Raw genomic sequence first — 21,327 nt, 5'->3', positions numbered from 1 at the left:
GAAAAGTTAAGTTAATGTTGTTAAAATAAAAGAGATTGGGCTGGGTGTTGCTGCCACTCAGGGGCGGGTCAAGCAAAAGCTGCTGCCTCAGGTGATTTGTGAGGCAATGCACTGTGCTGACCACCTTCCGTGTGAGGAGAGAAGTGTGCTTGACTGATCTCTCGACATGATATCCACACACAACCGTGCTGCAATGTTGATGCGGTTGCATGAAACCTCATGAATCTAGGTTCTTTCCCCAGAGTCCTAAGAGGTTGGGAAAAGGATTTTGCAACAAGTCTACAAAGGTTTCCCCATTTAAGTGTCACTAAACCTTTTTCTGTGGCTGAGACGCTGGCCCAGGGTTAGAAGGTTTATATAAACTTATTTTAAAAATATGTAAATAGTGAGAGTTGCACATTCTGTTCCCGCTACTGTTTATCTAAACACGAGTTTAGAAGTAGGTTCATTCACCTGTCTATATGTTGCACGGTGGGCCTTTCACACACACACACACACACTGCCATGGGAAACCTTAACATTACAGTCTAAACTGCAGTTTGTTATATAGGATTGAAGTTGTCACATGCTGTGAGCTGGGGGCACAGTGACACCCTTGCACTCATCAAAATGTAATTGCCATCAATTGTGGCTGGAAGGTAAAGGAATGATGCAGAGCTGGACAAAAAGGAAGAAAACAAATGTAACGAAGGAAAGCAGAAAATGCTGGATAATCTCAGCGGGTCTGGCAGCATCTATGGACAGATCCTTCTGTAGGTTGGGTGAGGGGGGTATTGGCGAGGTGTGGGGGGAGGGTGGTGTGGGGGTTAGGTTGGGTAGTTGGTTGGGAGTGTAGTTGGTTGGGTGTGAGGGTGTGGAGAGGTAGGTGGGATAGTTGGTTGGGTGAGGAGGTAGTTGGGTGAGGGGGTAGTTAGTTGGGTGAGGGGGTGCAGAGCGTGGGAGGTAAGAGTAGTTGGTTGTTGGGGGGCTGGTGGTTTGGGGGGAGAGTTGGTTTGGTGGGAGTTTGGGGGTGGGAAGAGTTGGTTGGGTGGGGGGGGGGAAGAGTTGGTTGGGGGGGGAAGAGTTGGTTGGGTGGGGGTGGGGGGGAAGAGTTGGTTGGGTGGGGGTGGGGGGGAAGAGTTGGTGGGGTGGGGAAGAGTTGGGTGGGGGTGCGGGGGGAAGAGTTGGTTGGTTGGGTGGGGGGGGAAGAGTTGGTTGGGTGGGGGTGGGGGGGGAAGAGTTGGTTGGGTGGGGGTGGGGGGGGGAAGAGTTGGTTGGGTGGGGGTGGGGGGGAAGAGTTGGTTGGGTGGGGATGGGGGGGAGAGTTGGTTGGGTGGGGGTGGGAAGAGTTGGTTGAGTGGGGGGGGGAAGAGTTGGTTGGGTGTGTAGTCATCTGGGATGGCCACGTCCCGATTACAAAATGGACACTTGCAAAGACTGCAGGGAAAATTGGACAATGCAAAGAAACAAGCAGGTGCAAGCTCTGTCTGTTGATTAGAACCTTAAACTCTCAGACAGAACAGAAACTACCAAACGATTTACATACTAATGAGCCATCTCCGGGGACAAAAGGGAAACATTTAGATAACACAATGTTAGGACAGACTCCCCGACGCCAGAAGAAGCTAAGACAAAACTGACTGACAGTCACCAGGACACGCCCAGCGATCAGGGAACCTCCCCTCTATTGGAGGAAAATCGATACCGATGATTGGGAAAGACCCAATTAGTTGAGGCCAAGTTCAAGGCCCGCCCAAAAGAGCGCGAAGCCCTTTGCAGTATAAGAGGTATCACCCAAGGAGAATCTTTCTCCTTTGGCTTTGGCTCTCACCGAAGAGAGAGACCAGCCTAGCAGCTACAGCAGACCAAGTCAACGCACGCTACGAGATAGACGCTCCTAGCTGCTACCTTGTAAACAGCTCAACCCAGCAGCCTCAGAACCGAGCAACGGCCATGTTCCTCTGACTCAGTGGGCGCCCAAAGCTAAATATAGGCCTTAGTAATAGTGGGAGTTTAGTTTGTAGAGCTTATGCATGAGTATATTTGACTGTGTGTAAATAAATGAGCATTGCTTTTAAACTTACTACCTGGTGTATCGAGTCTTTGATCAGTATTCGGTTCTGAACCTTGTGGCGGTGTCGAAAGATACCTGACAACACTTGAGCAAACGTGATTAAATAAAGCCAATTAAGAGCCAACCAAAAGTTAGCAACAGGTTGGGGTGGGGGTTGGGGTGAGTTGGTTGGGTGGGGGTGGGGGTGGGGGTGGGGGTGGGGGGGAGAGTTGGTTGGGTGGGGGTTTGGGGGAAGAGTTGGTTGGGTGGGGGTTTGGGAAGAGTTGGTTGGGTGGGGGTGGGGGGGAAGAGTTGGTTGGGTGGGGATGGGGGGGAGAGTTGGTTGGGTGGGGGTGGGGGTGGGAAGAGTTGGTTGAGTGGGGGGGGGGGAAGAGTTGGTTGGGTGTGTAGTCATCTGGGATGGCCACGTCCCGATTACAAAATGGACACTTGCAAAGACTGCAGGGAAAATTGGACAATGCAAAGAAACAAGCAGGTGCAAGCTCTGTCTGTTGATTAGAACCTTAAACTCTCAGACAGAACAGAAACTACCAAACGATTTACATACTAATGAGCCATCTCCGGGGACAAAAGGGAAACATTTAGATAACACAATGTTAGGACAGACTCCCCAGCGCCAGAAGAAGCTAAGACAAAGCAGACTGACAGTCACCAGGACACGCCCAGCGATCAGGGAACCACCCCTCTATTGGAGGAAAATCGATACCGATGATTGGGAAAGACCCAATTAGTTGAGGCCAAGTTCAAGGCCCGCCCAAAAGAGCGCGAAGCCCTTTGCAGTATAAGAGGTATCACCCAAGGGAGAATCTTTCTCCTTTGGCTTTGGCTCTCACCGAAGAGAGAGACCACCCTAGCAGCTGCACCAGACCACGTCAACGCACGCTACGAGATAGACGCTCCTAGCTGCTACCCTGTAAACAGCTCAACCCAGCAGCCTCAGAACCGAGCAACGGCCATGTTCCTCTGACTCAGTGGGCGCCCAAAGCTAAATATAGGCCTTAGTAATAGTGGGAGTTTAGTTTGTAGAGCTTATGCATGAGTATATTTGACTGTGTGTAAATAAATGAGCATTGCTTTTAAACTTACTAACTGGTGTATCGAGTCATTGATCAGTATTCGGTTCTGAACCTTGTGGCGGTGTCGAAAGATACCTGACGACACTTGAGCAAACGTGATTAAATAAAGCCAATTAAGAGCCAACCAAAAGTTAGCAACAGGTTGGGGTGGGGGTTGGGGCGAGTTGGTTGGGTGGGGGTGGGGGTGGGGGTGGGGGGGAGAGTTGGTTGGGTGGGGGTTTGGGGGGAAGAGTTGGTTGGGTGGGGGTTTGGGGGGAAGAGTTGGTTGGGTGGGGGTTTGGGGGGAAGAGTTGGTTGGGTGGGGGTTTGGGGAAGAGTTGGTTGGGTGGGGGTTTGGGGGGAAGTTAGTTGGGTGGGGGTTTGGGGGAAGAGTTGGTTGGGTGGGGGTTTGGTGGAAGAGTTGGTTGGGTGGGGGTTTGGGGAAGAGTTGGTTGGGTGGGGGAGAGTTGGTTGGGTGGGGGTGAGGGGGAAAGAGTTGGTTGGGTGGGGTTGGGGGTACAGTTGGTTGGGTGGGGGTTTGGGGGGAGAGTTGAGTTGGTTGGGTGGGGGTGGGGGGGAGAGTTGATTGGGTGGGGGTGGGGGGGGAAATTGGTTGGGTATTGGGTGGGGGGGGAGAATTGGGTGGGGGGAGAATTGGTTGGGTGGGGGTGGGGGAGAGTTGGGTATTGGGTGGGGGGAGATTTGGTTGGGTGGGGGTGGGGGGGAGTATTGGTTGGGTGGGGGTTTGGGGGGAAGAGTTGGTTGGGTGGGGGTACAGTTGATTGGGTGGGGGTTTGGGGGGAGAGTTGAGTTGATTGGGTGGGGGTGGGGGGAGAGTTGATTGGGTGGGGGTGGGGGAAGAGTTGGTTGGGTATTGGGTGGGGGGAGAGTTGGTTGGGTGGGGGTGGGGGGAATGTTGGTTGGGTGGGGGTGGGGGTACAGTTGGTTGGGTGGGGGTTTGGGGGGGAGAGTTGAGTTGATTGGGTGGGAGTGGGGGGGGGAGAGTTGATTGGGTGGGGGTGGGGGAGAGTTGGTTGGGTATTGGGTGGGGGGGAGAGTTGGTTGGGTGGGGGTGGGGGGAGTGTTGGTTGGGTGGGGGAAGAGTTGGGTGGGTGGGGGTGGGGGGAGAGATGGTTGGATGGGGGGGAGAGTTGGTTGGGTGGGGTGGGGGGGAGAGTTGGTTGGGTGGGGTGAGGGGGAGATTTGGTTGGGTGGGGGAAGAGTTGGGTGGCTGGGGGTGGGGGGGAGAGTTGGTTGGGTGGGGGTGGGGGAGAGTTGGTTGGGTGGGATGGGGGTTTGTGGGAGAGTTGGTTGGGTGGGGGTGGGGTTTGGGGGAGAATTGGTTGGGTGGGGGTGGGGGAGATTTGGTTGGGTGGGGACGAGTTGGGTGGCTGGGGGTGGGGGGGAGAGTTGGGTGGCTGGGGGTGGGGGGGGAGAGTTGGTTGGGTGGGGTGGGGGTTTGGGGGGAGAGTTGGTTGGGTGGGGGTTTGGGGGGAGAGTTGGTTGGGTGGGGTGGGGGAGATCTGGTTGGGTGGGGGAAGAGATGGTTGCGTGGGGGTTTGGGGGGAAGAGTTGGTTGGGTGGGGGTTTGGGGAAGAGTTGGTTGGGTGGTGGTGGTTTGGGGGGAAGAGTTAGTTGGGTGGGGGTTTAGGGAAGAGTTGCTTGGGTGGGGGAGAGTTGGTTGGGTGGGGGTAGGGGGGAAAGAGTTGGTTGGGTGGGGGTATAGTTGGTTGGGTGGGGGTTTGGGGGAGAGTTGGGTTGATTGGGTGGGGGTGGGGGGGGAGAGTTGATTGGGTGGGGGTGGGGGGGAGAATTGATTGGGTATTGGGTGGGGGAGAATTGGTTGGGTATTGGGTGGGGGGAGAATTGGTTGGGTGGGGGTGGGGCAGAGTTGGTTGGGTATTGGGTGGGGGAGAGTTGGTTGGGTGGGGGTTGGGGGGAGTGTTGGTTGGGTAGGGGTTTGGGGGGAAGAGTTGGTTGGGTGGGGGTTTGGGTAAGAGTTGGTTGGGTGGGGGTACAGTTGGTTGGGTGGGGGTTTGGGGGGAGAGTTGAGTTGATTGGTGGGGGTGGGGGGAGAGTTGATTGGGTGGGGGTGGGGGAGAGTTGGTTGGGTATTGGGTGGGGGTGGGGGGGGAATGTTGGTTGGGTGGGGGTGGGTGTACAGTTGGTTGAGTGGGGGTTTGGGAGGGAGAGTTGAGTTGATTGGGTGGGGGTGGGGGGAGAGTTGATTGGGTGGGGGTGGGGGAGAGTTGGTTGGGTATTGGGTGGGGGGAGAGTTGGTTGGGTGGGGGTGGGGGGAGTGTTGGTTGGGTGGGGAAGAGTTGGGTGGGTGGGGTGGGGGGGGGAGAGTTGGTTGGGTGGGGGGAGAGTTGGTTGGGTGGGGTGGGGGGGGAGAATTGGTTGGGTGGGGGAAGAGTTGGGTGGCTGGGGGTGGGGGAGAGTTGGTTGGGTGGGGTGGGGGGAGAGTTGGTTGGGTGGGGGAGAGTTGGGTGGGAGTGGGGGGGGAAAGAGTTGGTTGGGTGGGGGTACAGTTGGTTGGGTGGGGGTTTGGGGGGAGAGTTGGGTTGATTGGGCCGGGGTGGGGGAGAGTTGATTGGATGGGGGGGAGAATTGGTTAGGTATTGGGTGGGGGGAGAATTGGTTGGGTATTGGGTGGGGGGAGAATTGGTTGGGTGGGGGTGGGGGAGAGTTGGGTGGGTATTGGGTGGGGGGAGAGTTGGTTGGGTGGGGTGGGGGGAGTGTTGGTTTGGTGGGGGTTTGGGGGAAAGAGTTGGTTGGGTGGGGGTTTGGGAAAGAGTTGGTTGGGTGGGGGTTTGGGGGAAGAGTTGGTTGGGTGGGGGTATCGTTGGTTGGGTGGGGGTTTGGGGGGGAGAGTTGAGTTGGGTGGGGGTGGGGGGAGAGTTGGTTGGATGGGGGTTTGGGGGAGAGTTGGTTGGGTGGGGGTGGGGGTTTGGGGGGAGAGTTGGTTGGGTGGGGGGGGAGATTTGGTTGGGTGGGGGAAGAGTTGTGTGGCTGGGGGTGGGGGTGAGAGTTGGTTGGGTGGGGGTGGGGGGGAGAGTTGTTTTGGTGGGTGGGGTGGGGGTTTGGGGGGAGAGTTGGTTGGGTGGGGGTGGGGGTTTGGGGGGGAGAGTTGGTTGGGTGGGAGGGAGATTTGGTTGGGTGGGGGAAGAGTTGGGTGGTTGGGGGTGGGGGGAGAGCTGGTTGGGTGCGGGTGGGGGGGAGAGTTGGTTGGGTGGGGTGGGGGTTCGGGGGGGAGAGTTGGTTGGGTGGGGGTGGGGGTTTGGGGGGAGATTTGGTTGGGTGGGGTGGGGGGGAGAGTTGGTTGGGTGGGGTGGGGGTTCGGGGGGGAGAGTTGGTTGGGTGGGAGGGAGATTTGGTTGGGTGGGGGAAGAGTTGGGTGGCTGGGGGTGGGGGGAGAGTTGGTTAGGTGCGGGTGGGGGGGAGAGTTGGTTGGGTGGGGTGGGGGTTCGGGGGGAAGAGTTGGTTGGGTGGGGGTGGGGGTTTGGGGGGAGATTTGGTTGGGTGGGGTGGGGGGAGATTTGGTTGGGTGGGGGAAGGGTTGGGTGGCTGGGGGTGGGGGGAGAGTTGGTTGGGTGGGGTGGGGTGGAGATTTGGTTGGGTGGGGTTGGAGGGGAGTGTTGGTTGGGTGGGGTGGGGGTTCGGGGGGGAGAGTTGGTTGGGTGGGGGTGGGGGTTTGGGGGGAGATTTGGTTGGGTGGGGTGGGGGGAGAGTTGGTTGGGTGGGGGTGGGGGTTTGGGGGGAGAGTTGGCTGGGTGGGAGGGTGATTTGGTTGGGTGGGGGAAGAGTTGGGTGGCTGGGGGTGGGGGGAGAGTTGGTTGGGTGCGGGTGGGGGGGAGAGTTGGTTGGGTGGGGTGGGGGTTCGGGGGGGAGAGTTGGTTGGGTGGGGGTGGGGGTTTGGGGGGAGATTTGGTTGGGTGGGGTGGGGGGGGAGATTTGGTTGGGTGGGGGAAGGGTTGGGTAGCTGGGGGTGGGGGGAGAGTTGGTTGGGTGGGGGGAGATTTGGTTGGGTGGGGTTGGGGGGGAGTGTTGTTTGGGTGGTGTGGGGGTTTGGGGGAGAATTGGTTGGGTGGGGGTGGGGGGGAGAGTTTGTTGGGTGGGGGTGGGGGAGAGTGTTGGGTGGGGGAAGAGTTGGGTGGGTGTGGGTGGGGGAGAGTTGGTTGGGTATTGGGTGGGGGAGAGTTGGTTGGGTATTGGGTGGGGGGGAGAGTTGGTTGGATGGGGGAAGAGTTGGGGTGGGGCGAGAGTTGGTTGGGTGGGGTGGGGGTTTGTGGGGGAGAGTTGGTTGGGTGGAGGGAGAGGTGGTTGGGTGGTGTGGGGGGGGAGAATAGGTAGGGTCCGGGGAGAGTTGGTTGGGTGGCGGTGGGGGGGGAGAGTTAGTTGGTTGGGTGGGGGTTTGGGGGAGAGTTGGTTGGTTGGGTGGGGGTTTGGGGGAGTGTTGGTTGGGTGGTGAGAGAGTTGGTTGGGTGGGGGTTTGGAGGGAGAGTTGGTGGGGGTTTGGGGATAGAGTTGGTTGGGTGGTGTGGAGGGGAGAGTTGGTTGGGTGGGGGGGAGTGTTGGTTGGGTGGGGGTTTGAGGGAGAGGTGGTTGGGTGGGGGGGGGAGAATAGGTAGGGTGGGGGGAGAGTTGGTTGGGTGGGGGTGGGGGGGAGAGTTAGTTGGTTGGGTGGGGGTTTGGGGGAGAGTTGGTTGGTTGGGTGCGGGTTTGGGGGAGTGTTGGTTGGGTGGTGGGAGAGTTGGTTGGGTGGGGGTTTGGAGGGAGAGTTGGTGGGGGTTTGGGGATAGAGTTGGTTGGGTGGGGTGGAGGGGAGAGTTGGTTGGGTGGGGGTGGGGGGGAGAGATGGTTGGGTGGGGGGAGAGTTGGTTGGGTGGGGGTGGGGGGAGAGTTGCTTTTGTGTGGGAAGAGTTGGGTGGGGGTGGGAGGCAGAGTTGGTTGGGTGGGGGTTTGGGGGGAGAGTTGGTTGGGAGGGTGTTGGGAGGAGAGTTGATTGGGTGGTGGTGGGGGAGAGTTGGTTGGGTGGGGGTGGGGGGATAGTTGCTCGGGTGGGGGTGGGGGGGTGTTGGTTGGTTGGGGGTGGGGGGAGAGTTAGTTGGGTGGGGGTAGGGGTGGAGTTGCTTGGGTGGGGCTGGGGGGAGAGTTGGTTGGCTGGGGGGAAAGTTGGTTGGGTGAGGGTGGGGGGGAGAGTTGGTTGGGTGGGGGTAGGGGTGGAGTTGCTTGGGTGGGGCTGGGGGGAGAGTTGGTTGGGTGGGGGAGAACGTTGGTTGGGTGGGGGTGGTGGGAGAGTTGGTTGGGAGGGGGAGAGTTTGTTAGGTGGGGGTGGGGGGAGAGTTGGTTGGGTTGGGGTTTGGGGGGAGAGTTGGTTGGTGGGGAGACACACCAATTCCTCATCCGTCAATATCCTGCTGCTTACGACATGAGAGCTCCTGTTTGTACCTTTGAAACTGGACCTCAATAGAAGTAAATGTCTGATTTACATTATGAATGTGGCCTCATTGTCATTATCCTATTACAATATTACTTTTATATACACAGTTATGAGGTGTTACGAGTATCAGTTATAATCTTTAAAAATGGTCAAGTTTACAATGCTATACAGTTAAAGTGCAACTAAATGTTGTGAAAGCCTTTCTTCTCCTTTGCAAATGTTTTTAAAACTAATAAAATATCTTCACAAACACTTTCAAACACACTACTCAACAATACAGTGTCTCAACTATGTCCACTGTCCCCACCAACACACAGTGAAACCATTCAAGATCCACTCTTAAACAAGGCCTCCCTCCACCCTCTGCACACAGCACACTCAACTGGCACTGCAGTGACAGAACCTTTGCTACACTGTTATTAAGGTGTGTAGCTCAATGTAACGCCAGTTCTCCCTCCATCAGTTAGTTTGTGTTTATTAATTAAATATAACTTAGAAACTCTATTACATTAATTACACATGGTAGAAATATAATGCAGTATGAATGTGATTACAAAAAATGCAATCAATTAACCAAACGGGAATAAAATGTTCTTAATCACTCATGGGTGACACAGGCAAATTGCTTTTGATATAAATTTGATGTTAGATTGTGATCTGAGTCAGAGGGCTGTCACCCATTGTTCAGTCTGATGGAGCCCACACTGATTTCCATCAACCCAATCTCCGTCTATAACCCCCCAATCTTAGATTGTAACCCCCCATCTGACCTTCAGACTGTAACCCCTCATCCACATAAACGCTGACTGTAGCCCCTCAACTGACGTCTGATTGTAACCTCTCACCCGACCTTCGACAATAACCCCATACCCACCGTCCGCCGACTTTAACCCCTGACCCAACCTCTGACTGTAACTCCTCACTTAACCTCCAATGGTAACCCCTTACCCGAACTCCGACTGTAACCCCTCACATAACTTCTGCTGACTACCTCCACAAGAAAGTCAACTGTTACCCTCCCACCTTATCTCCCATCGGCTGTAACCCATCACCCAATCACCCACTGACTGTAATCCCCCACCCTATCTCCATCGACTGTCACCCCTCCCCAACTGATCTCCCGTTGACTGTAACCCCCCACAGAATCTCCCACTGACTGTAACCTCCCACCCGATCTCCAGACAGTAACCCTCCCACCCAATCTCCCATTGACTGTAACCCCCCCACCACCTGATTTCCCATTGACTGTAACCCCCATCCAATCTGCATTGACTGTAACACCTATCCCGATCTCCACAAACAGTAATGACCACTGCCCTATATCCCCGACTGTAGCCACCTAGCCCTTCACCAAATTTGCCACCGTCTGTAGCCCCCGAACCCCCTCCCCGATCTCCAGAAACTGTAACTTCCCATCCTGATCTCCACTAACTGTTGCCCCACTGTAACCTCAATCCCAGTCTTTGCCTGTAAACGCCCATTCTGATCTGCATAACCCTTACTCCAATCTCACTGTAACCCTCTAGTCCTGATCTCCAGCGACTCTAACCACCCCATCCTGATCTCCAACTGTAACTTCCCTCTCCCCCATAAACAGTATTCAGTCATCCAGATCTCCGAGTGTAGCCCACAACTCCGATCTCCACTTACTGTAGCCCCTCACCCTGCACCTGGATCTCCACACATCTTTGCCCCTGATCAGCACTGATTGTAATCCTCCACACCCCAATCTGACTGTAACCTGCACACAAGTCTGACTGTCAACCTATATCCTCATCTCCAATTTCCATCTGTAGCCAACCCCCCATCCTGATCTCCATTAAACCTCGCTGTTCTTCACCAACTGTAAACCCACCCGTTGCCACCTCCACTGACTCTATCCCCGTCACCCCAGTCTTCAACAGCCCTAAAGACCCCACAGTCTCTGTTTATAACCTCCCCATTCCAACCTCTGACTGGAACCTCCGACCCAATCTGACTGTAATCTTGCCATCCAACTGTAAATCCCCACCAGACCTTTGACTGTAACCCATCACCCCAATCTCTAACTCTAATGCCCCCAGCCTGTTGTGTGTTCCCCCCCCCACTCCATCAAGAACTATGTAGACCCCCTCACCCCAATCTCTACTGTGACCATCCGAATCTCTGACTAACCCAACCAGCTCTCAGATTGCAATACTGCCGTCCACCTTGATCTCCATCAGCTGCAAACCCTCCACTGACTTTAATCCCTACCCCGGTCTTGACTGCCCCAAGCTAATCTCCATTGACTGCAACCTTTCAAATCCGATCTGCCCCATCCGTAACCTCGTCTCCCATTATCTATACCAACCATTACCCCAACTCCAATGTCTGCTAACCAATACGCTCCCCCCCCCCACCCCGATCTGACTGTGCTCTCAGTCTCCCGATCTGTATCTCTCCACCCATATCTACTCCAACTGCTACCCCCATCCTTGAGCTACAACTGTATTCCCCAACCCAATCTCCTTTATCCCTGCCAACCCATCCCCCCAAACTCTAAACCTCCCTCCTGCCAACTGTAAGAGCCCCACCCGACAGTACTCCCCACTCCATCACCGGCATTATCCTCCCTCTCCATGCCAATCACTAACTGTAACCTCTAACCCAAATTCTGACTGTAGCCCCCCCCCCCCCTCCACTAACATACTCCCACCCGGTTCTTAGATTGTACCCTCTGTACCCCTTCTTGGATTGCAACCACTGGCCCTGACCTCCAGCTGTGACTCCTGCACCCATTCTCCACGGACGATGACTATTCTGCCGAACCTCCAGTTGTAAGCCCCCAACCTGATCACCATCTGTGACCTCCCACGCTCCGGCTGTACCCCCACTGCCATGCCCACCAACTGTACCCCGCCTTCTAACTGTAAGCTCCAATCCAATCCCCTCCCAACCTGATCACCAACTAAATCCACCTCACCCCAATTTCTGACTGCAACACCCAATGTTTGTAATCCCACCCTCCAGATTGTAACTTCCCCACCCTGATCTGCATTGACGAATCTCCAACAATAAACTCACCCTCCATGACTCTGATTCTACTCTCGACCTTTATCTGCACCATTACCCCATTCCAATCCCCAACTGTTGTTCTCCAACAGTGACCACCCACCCTGATCTCCAGCTGTAACACCCGGACCTGTAATCCCCCTGCTCTGATCTCCCACTGTAATTACCCTCATGCTGATGGATATTGACCAATATCCACTCTCCCCAATTTCCCATTAATGGTTTAGTGAGTACTGCTGATCCCATTGTCATTCCCTGATCCAGGAGTCTCCCAGCAGGAATTGCTTGGTGCCCTTAAGGGTCAATATGATGAGGTCTAAAGACCACCATCGTGTGTCCAGTCTACCCACATCTCTGATTTTGGTCATGCTCCGAGTAGTGGCTGCTTAGGATTCGTACCAAGGTCAAGGTTCGCCATTCACATTTAAAGTGACAGTTACCATTTATTTTCATTTCTCTGTCTTGACGTTGCAAAGGTGAAGAGAGCTGGGTGTTGCAGTTTAGGATTTATCCACCAATGAGGCAACAGCACCAATCCAATGCTCCTGACTCAACAAGTGCACAAACTTAATAGAAATTTCAGCACAAATGAGATCAACGTTGCTGCCCTGTGATTGTCTTGGAGTTAGGGTGCTACTTTGGATGACCGGGTTTCCCAAACACCATACATGCATCTAAGATCATTCGAGTGCCTCCTTATATTTGTGGGGTGATGTGGTGTGGAGGAATGAAAGGACAAGTAAAAATGTATTCCTTTGTTGTCCTGAAGACACTGTTCTTCTCCTCATGTTCCAGATTTCCAATTGGACTCATTTGAAATATGAACAGTCAATCGAGGCAGGCTCAATATTAAACAGTATGATGTTCATTCACACATCTACCATTAACCTCCATCTATATTGTCATGTGAGAGTACCTTTAAGAAATGGGTGTTTATAAATGGGTGTGTATATAAATATCTGTAGTGAGAGTACCTTTAAGAAATGGGTGTTTATAAATGGGTGTGTATATAAATATCTGTAGTGAGAGTACCTTTAAGAAATGGGTGTTTATTACTGCAGTTATGTCAGAGAGTGGGTGAAGCTGGGCTGTCTGTCAGCCTTTTACTTTCGTTTTAGGCTGTTTGCTGCAGGGTGTGTTTTAGTTTTGTTTTCAGAGCTGGATAGCTGCAGTCACAGCCAGAAGGTGTATTAGAGTCTCTCTCTGTAATCTAAATAATGTAAATTGATCCTGTGGTGATTTAAAACTAATAACTGCTCTTAGTAGCGACTTTAACCTGATGTGCTTCTGCTGAAAGTTTTTTTTAAAGTCTTCTGGATGTTAAAAGAACAGCTTAAGAATTACTTAGTGTTGTATTCTTTGGGGGTTGTATTTGAATTAATGGTTGCTAAGGTGTTCACTGTATGTTTTAAAAAGGTTAACTTGAGTTCATAGAATAAACATTGTTTAACTTTAAAAAATACATTTCCATTTCTGTTGTACCACACCTGTAGAGTGGGCCGTGTGCTCCCCATACCACAATCTATTAAAAGTTGTGGGTCAGGTGATCGCCATGATACACTTTGGGGTTCTCTAAACCCTGGCCCATAACAAATTGGGGGCTCGAGGGGATAAAAGTCTATCTCTTGGATTGGCTTAGTGAACTTAAAGACAGTGAGAGGTGAGCATATTGTGGTTGCTTTTCAGGTGTGGTATTCTAGTTTAAGTAGGGAGTGTGTTGTGGACAATGGCTCTTCCAGAGGCTCTGATGTTTTTGGGGGTGGAGATGGTCACACGCAGTACCTTACGGACAGAGACTAAAAGCAGACTGTTAGATTTGGCAAAATCATTGCAGTTAACATTACCTGACAAAATGCGAAAAGATGAGGTCATTATGGCGGTGGCTAAGCATTTAAAGTTGCCTGAGATACAGTTTGACTCATTGGAAATGGCAAAAATTCAGTTACAAATTTAACAAATGGAACATGAGAAAGAATTAAAGCAGCTTGAATACAAAAGAGAGAGAGAGGAAAAAGAAAGAAAAAGAGAGGAAAAATTGAGAGAAGAAAGGAAAACAGAAAGAATAGCCCTAGCAGAACAAAAGGAAAGAGAAAGGGAGATACAGATCAGGGAAAAAGATAAAGAGAGAGAGTTTGAACTTCAGAAAATGGCCATGAAACATGACAGTCAGTTAAAATTGGCAAGCGTAAAGGGAAATGTACAGTTGGATGATAGTGATGAGGATAGTAAGAAATGAGGATAGTGAGAAAGAGCGTCATAGTCGAAGGCTTGGTGGGGATCTATTTAAATACGTCCAAGCATTGCCAAGTTTTGATGAGAAGGAGGTAGAAAACTTTTTCATTTCATTTGAGAAGGTGGCTAAACAAATGAAATGGCCACAGGACATGTGGATATTACTGATTCAAACAAAGCTGGTAGGTAGGGCTAGTGAAGTGTTTGCATTACTACCGGAGGAGGTATCTGGGTCGTATGAGGTGAAAAAATCCATCTTGGGTGCGAATGAACTAGTGCCTGAAGCCTACAGACAAAGGTTTAGAAATTTAGGGGAACAATTTGATCAAACATACATGGAGTTTGAAAGGATCAAACAGTCATTTTGATAGGTGGATAAGGGCTTTGAAAAGAGACCAAACGTATGAAGCTCTCAGAGAAATTATACTTTTGGAGGAGTTTAAAAGTTCAATTCCTGATGTAGTGAGAACTCATGTGGAAGAGCAGAGGGTTAAAATTGCGAGATTCGCAGCAGAAATGGCAGATGATTATGAATTAGTTCATAAATCAAAGCTTGGTTTCGGACATCAGTTTCAGCCTGTGGAAGGATAGAAACTGGTGACATGAGAAATACTCAAGTGGGAAAGGTAAAGGTGGTCTGATGGGAGATAATAAGGAGAGTGTACCTCAGATTAAAAAAGAAATCTCGGAGGGTGGAAAAGAAATGAAAAATTTCAAATGTTTTCACTGTAATAAACTAGGCCATGTAAAGTCACAGTATTGGTTGAAGAAAAGCACTGGGAAGGCTGAGGTGGTAAAACAGGATAAGACAGTGGGGTTTGTTAAAGTGGTAAAGGAAAGCCCAAGTGAAGCGAAGGAGGTGCAATAGATTGTACAGCCTGATCAAGAGGTGATTGATAAGAAGGTGCCAGATCTCTTCAAAGAATTTACTTGTGTGGGTAAAGATTACTCATGTACATCAGGAGGAGCAGGTAAAGAAGTCACAATTTTAAGAGATACGGGAGCTAGTCAATCTTTGATGGTAAGAGATGAGGAGTTATGTAGTCTGGGAAGAATATTGCCAGAAAAGTATTCAAGTACAATAGATGGGTCGTTTTTTGTACCGTGTGTGCAGGAGGGTTTCCTGAAACAATATGTTGACAGGCCAACAAGAGGCGAGGCCACGTTGGATTTGGTTTTGGGTAATGAACCAGGCCAGGTGTTGGATTTGGAGGTAGGAGAGCACTTTGGGGACAGTGACCACAATTCGGTGACGTTTACGTTAAGGATGGAAATGGATAAGTATACACCGCAGGGCAAGAGTTATAGCTGGGGGAAGGGCAATTATGATGCCATTAGACGTGACTTGGGGGGGATAAGGTGGAGAAGTAGGCTGCAAGTGTTGGGCACACTGGATAAGTGGGGCTTGTTCAAGGATCAGCTACTGCGTGTTCTTGATAAGTATGTACCAGTCAGGCAGGGAGGAAGGCGTCGAGCGAGGGAACCGTGGTTTACCAAGGAAGTGGAATCTCTTGTTAAGAGGAAGAAGGAGGCCTATGTGAAGATGAGGTGTGAAGTTTCAGTTGGGGCGATGGATAGTTACAAGGTAGCGAGGAAGGATCTAAAGAGAGAGCTAAGACGAGCAAGGAAGGGACATGAGAAGTATTTGGCAGGAAGGATCAAGGAAAACCCAAAAGCTTTCTATAGGTATGTCAGGAATAAGCGAATGACTAGGGAAAGAGTAAGACCAGTCAAGGACAGGGATGGGAAATTGTGTGTGGAGTCTGAAGAGATAGGCGAGATACTAAATGAATATTTTTCGTCAGTATTCACTCAGGAAAAAGATAATGTTGTAGAGGAGAAGAATGCGGAGCCGCAGGCTAATAGAATAGATGGCATTGAGGTGCGTAGGGAAGAGGTGTTGGCAATTCTGGACAGGCTGAAAATAGATAAGTCCCCGGGACCTGATGGGATTTATCCTAGGATTCTCTGGGAGGCCAGGGAAGAGATTGCTGGACCTTTGGCTTTGATTTTTATGTCATCATTGGCTACAGGAATAGTGCCAGAGGACTGGAGGACAGCAAATGTGGTCCCTTTGTTCAAAAAGGGGAGCAGAGACAACCCCGGCAACTATAGACCGGTGAGCCTCACGTCTGTAGTGGGTAAAGTCTTGGAGGGGATTATAAGAGACAAGATTTATAATCATCTAGATAGGAATAATATGATCAGGGATAGTCAGCATGGCTTTGTGAAGGGTAGGTCATGCCTCACAAACCTTATTGAGTTCTTTGAGAAGGTGACTGAACAGGTAGATGAGGGTAGAGCAGTTGATGTGGTGTATATGGATTTCAGCAAAGCGTTTGATAAAGTTCCCCACGGTAGGCTATTGCAGAAAATACGGAGGCTGGGGATTGAGAGTGATTTAGAGATGTGGATCAGAAATTGGCTAGCTGAAAGAAGACAGAGGGTGGTGGTTGATGGGAAATGTTCAGAATGGAGTACAGTCACAAGTGGAGTACCACAAGGATCTGTTCTGGGGCCGTTGCTGTTTGTCATTTTTATCAATGACCTAGAGGAAGGCGCAGAAGGGTGGGTGAGTAAATTTGCAGACGATACTAAAGTCGGTGGTGTTGTCGATAGTGTGGAAGGATGTAGCAGGTTACAGAGGGATATAGATAAGCTGCAGAGCTGGGCTGAGAGGTGGCAAATGGAGTTTAATGTAGAGAAGTGTGAGGTGATTCACTTTGGAAGGAATAACAGGAATGCGGAATATTTGGCTAATGGTAAAGTTCTTGAAAGTGTGGATGAGCAGAGGGATCTAGGTGTCCATGTACATAGATCCCTGAAAGTTGCCACCCAAGTTGATAGGGTTGTGAAGAAGGCCTATGGAGTGTTGGCCTTTATTGGTAGAGGAATTGAGTTCCGGAGTCGGGAGGTCATGTTGCAGCTGTACAGAACTCTGGTTCGGCCGCATTTGGAGTATTGCGTACAGTTCTGGTCACCGCATTATAGGAAGGACGTGGAGGCTTTGGAGCGGGTGCAGAGGAGATTTACCAGGATGTTGCCTGGTATGGAGGGAAAATCTTATGAGGAAAGGCTGATGGACTTGAGGTTGTTTTCGTTGGAGAGAAGGTTAAGAGGAGACTTAATAGAGGCATACAAAATGATCAGGGGGTTAGATAGGGTGGACAGTGAGAGCCTTCTCCTGCGGATGGAAATGGCTGGCACGAGGGGACATAGCTTTAAACTGAGGGGTAATAGATATAGGACAGAGGTCAGAGGTAGGTTCTTTACGCAAAGAGTAGTGAGGCCGTGGAATGCCCTACCTGCTACAGTAGTGAACTCGCCAACATTGAGGGCATTTAAAAGTTTATTGGATAAACATATGGATGATAATGGCATAGTGTAGGTTAGATGGCTTTTGTTTCGGTGCAACATCGTGGGCCGAAGGGCCTGTACTGCGCTGTATTGTTCTATGTTCTAAAAGGTGGTAATATGTGGAATTCAGGATGAGAGGAGTAGTGTTCAATTATATACGGTAAGGTTTGAAAGTCCAGTGACGAGTGGTGAAGTGGTAGACGGAGTAATAGAGAAACTATCTTGTCCAGGAATACAGTTTATCTTGGGTAATGATATAGCTGGATCACAGGTGGGAGTGATGCCTACTGTGGTTGAAAAGCCAGTGTAAAATCAGAGAACAGACGAGTTGAAGGATGAATATCCTGGGATTTTTCCGGATTGTGTAGTAACAAGGTCGCAAAGTCACGGGTTAAGACAAGAGGAGAAATCAAAGAGAGAAGTTGAAGTGCAATTATCAGAAACGATTTTTGATCAGATGGCTGAAAAAGAACAAGAATAGGTGGAGGATGAGGCGGATATTTTTATTTCAGGAAAATTGGCGGAGTTACAACAAAAAGATATAGAAATAAAATGGATGTATCAGAAAGCATATAAGAAAGAGGAATCTGAGTGTATACCAGTGTTATTACCGTAAAAGTGATGTGTTGATGAGAAAATGGAGACCTTTACATATGCAGGCAGATGAAAAGTGGGCAGAAGTTCATCAAGTAGTATTGCCGCTAGGGTATAGAAAGGAGGTGTTGCGAGTTGCACATGAGGCACCAGTGGGAGGTCATTTGGGAATACGGAAAACTCAAGCTAAAATCCAGAAACATTTTTATTGGCCTGGACTATATAAAGATGTAGTTAAATGTTGTCAATCATGTCACACATGTCAAGTGGTAGGGAAGCCTCAAGCAGTGATAAAACCAGCACCCTTAATACCCATTCCAGCATTTGAGGAACGTTTTACAAGGGTCCCAATTGATTGCGTAGGACCGCTTCCTAAAACGAAAAGTGGGAATCGATATCTTTTGACTATAATGGAAGTGTCTACGATGTTTCCAGAGGCCATTCCAGTACATAATAAGATTGCGCTGAAAAGGTTGTGGAGGAGTTACTTAAATTCTTTACTAGATGTGGACTACCCACAGAAATACAATCGGATCAAGGATCAAATTTTACCTCAAGGTTATTCAAAGAAGTTATGGATAGCTTAGGAATAAAACAATTTAAATCAACTGCGTACCATCCAGAATCGCAGGGAGCTTTAGAAAGGTGGCATCAGGCATTAAAGACAATGTTGAGGGCTTATTGTCAAGATTATCCAGAGGATTGGGATAAAGGAATTCCATTCGTACTGTTTGCAATTAGGGATGCACCTAATGAGTCAACCAAATTTAGTCCCTTTGAACTAATTTTTGGTCATGAGGTAAGAGGACCACTTAAATGGATTAAGGAAAGATTGGTGAGTGAGAAATTGGAAATTACATTATTGGATTACGTGTCAAATTTTAGGGAACGATTAAATAGAGTAGGTGAATTGGCTAGACAACATTTAAAAGTTGCGCAAAGTGTGATGAAACGGGTAGCTGACAAGAAATCTAAAGTTCGTAATTTTGCCAGTGGAGATAAAGTTTTAGTGTTGTTACCAGTGGTAGGTGAACCTTTAAAAGCAAGGTTTTGTGGACCTTATCAGATTGAAAGGAAATTAAGTGAGGTGAATTAGGTGGTTAAAAACGCCAGATAGAAGGAAAACTCACCGAGTGTGTCATGTGAATATGCTTAAAAGGTACTTTGAAAGGGAAGGAGAGAAAAAGGAGGTTTTAATAATTCTAACTCAAAGTGACGAATCAAATCCAGATGACTGTGAATTTGACATACCTCAAATTAAATTGGAAAGCGAGGATGTTGTTAAAAATTGGGATAAATTGTTGAGTTACCTTCCAGAGGAAAAACAAACTGACCTGAAAGAGCTATTGATATCACATGGGCATATTTGTAGAGATAAATTGGGAAGTACTAAAATGGCTATACATGATGTAGATGTGGGAAATGCTGTTCCAATCAAACAACATCCATACAGACTTAACCCTTTAAAATTGGCTCAGGTTAACAAACAGATTGAGAGAATGCTTAAAAATAGTATAATTTAAGTGGGTTGCAGCCAATGGAGCTCACCTATAGTGATGGTACCTAAACCAGACGGTACCCAACGGTTGTGTGTGGACTATAGAAAGGTTAATGCAGTTACAAGAACGGACTCTTATCCTATCCCACGTTTGGAGGATTGCATTGAGAAAGTGGGACAATCAGCTTTTATTTCCAAACTGGATTTACTTAAAGGTTACTGGCAGGTACCTTTATCCGAAAGGGCGAAGGAGATTTCAGCTTTTGTGACTCAAGATGGTATATACCAATTCAAAGTTATGCCATTTGGCCCAGCCACATTTCAACGGTTAACTAACAAAGTTGTTTCAGGATTACCCAATTGTATGGTATACATAGACGATCTGATAATTTCCAGCCAGACATGGAAAGAACATTTAAAACATCTGATGGAGTTATTCGATCGACTTCAGGAGGCGGGTTTGGTGATAAACCTAGCCAAAAGTGTATTTGGAAAAGCCCAAGTCACTTTCCTTGGCCATACAAACGGACAGGGTTGAATGGTCACACGAGATATGAAGACAAGTTATTGTAGAGTTTCCGATACCCTGAAGACGAAGGGAAATAATGTGATTTCTTGGCATGAGTGGATTTGATCGAACATTCGTGAAATGTTTTTGTAGCGTGGTTGCTCCACTAATCGACTTGCTGAAGAGGCGTCACAAATTTCAGTGGACAGCGGTGTTTCAACATGCATCTGACTGCCTGAAAGCTGTGATGAGCAATGCTACAGTGTTGGAGAATTACAAGACTCTTGTGATCAGATTGAACTAAAGTATCTGACTTTAAAGAGAAATGCCGAGGCGTAGAGAAGTGTATGGATCGTGCAGAGACCTTCTTGTTCAAAGAGACTGTCAATTGAGAAGAATTCCAGTTGGAGGAAGAACAAAAAAAAAAAAATGGACTATATTATTATACCTGTTGGCGTGTTGTTTTTTGAATCGATAAAAGTATATTTACTGTGTGCATTTCTTAAAGGATAGTGAAAAGGTGAAAAACGAAACCATCTTGAAGTTGGTTTTTTTTTCTTGGGGGGAGGTGTCATGTGAGAGTACCTTTAAGAAATGGGTGTTTATAAATGGGTGTGTATATAAATATCTGTAGTGAGAGTACCTTTAAGTAATGGGTGTTTATTACTGCAGTGATGTCAGAGAGTGGGTGGAGCTCTGTCAGCTTTTTACTTTCGTTATAGGCTGTTTGCAGCAGGGTGTGTTTTAGTTTTGTTTTCAGAGCTAGGTGGCTGCAGTCACAGCCAGGTGTATTAGAGTCTCTCTGTAATCTAAAGAATGTAAATCGACCCTTTGGTGATTTAAAACTAATAACTGCTCTTAGTAGCGACTTTAACCTGATGTGCTTCTGCTGAAAGGTTTTTTAAAAGTCTTCTGGATGTTAAAAGGACAGCTTAAGAATTACTTAGTGTTGTATTCTTTGGGGGTTGTATTTGAATTAATGGTTGCTGAGACATTCACTGTATGTTTTAAAAAAGTTAACTTGAGTTTGTAGAATAAACATTGTTTTGCTTTAAAAATTACTTTTCCATTTCTGCTGTACCACACCTGTAGAGTGGGCCGAGTGCTCCCCAAACCACAATCTATTAAAAGTTGTGGGTCAGGTGAACTCCATGACACACTTTGGGGTTCTCTAAACCCTGGCCCACAATATATTTGCTTAGGGAGGCATTGTGGCACAGTGGGTAGCATCCCTGCCTCTGAGCCAGAAGCTCCAGTAGAGTCCCACCCATGACTTGATGGCCAAGAAAGTGCATTCCTAAGATGACTGTAGAGTGTCAACCTGCAAATCTTTCCAATGTGCCAATGGCTCGGGTAAGAGTGAGACACCGACCGCTGGTCAGCTATACTTGTTTCGGAGTGGCACCCCTCCCAGGGACAAATAGTGACCTGTTGGGGGAATGACTAACTTTCGAAACAGACAAACATCTGTGTGCTTGCACCACCAAGTGCAGGGAAGAGAATTGGAATACAAGTATTTTCTGTCAGTGTTGTTTATTGGAAGATTAGGCAGCA

Source organism: Scyliorhinus torazame, chromosome 2, assembly GCF_047496885.1.
Source record: "Scyliorhinus torazame isolate Kashiwa2021f chromosome 2, sScyTor2.1, whole genome shotgun sequence".
Classification (NCBI taxonomy): Eukaryota; Metazoa; Chordata; class Chondrichthyes; order Carcharhiniformes; family Scyliorhinidae; genus Scyliorhinus; species Scyliorhinus torazame.
Note: the sequence above shows the minus strand (reverse complement) of the source record.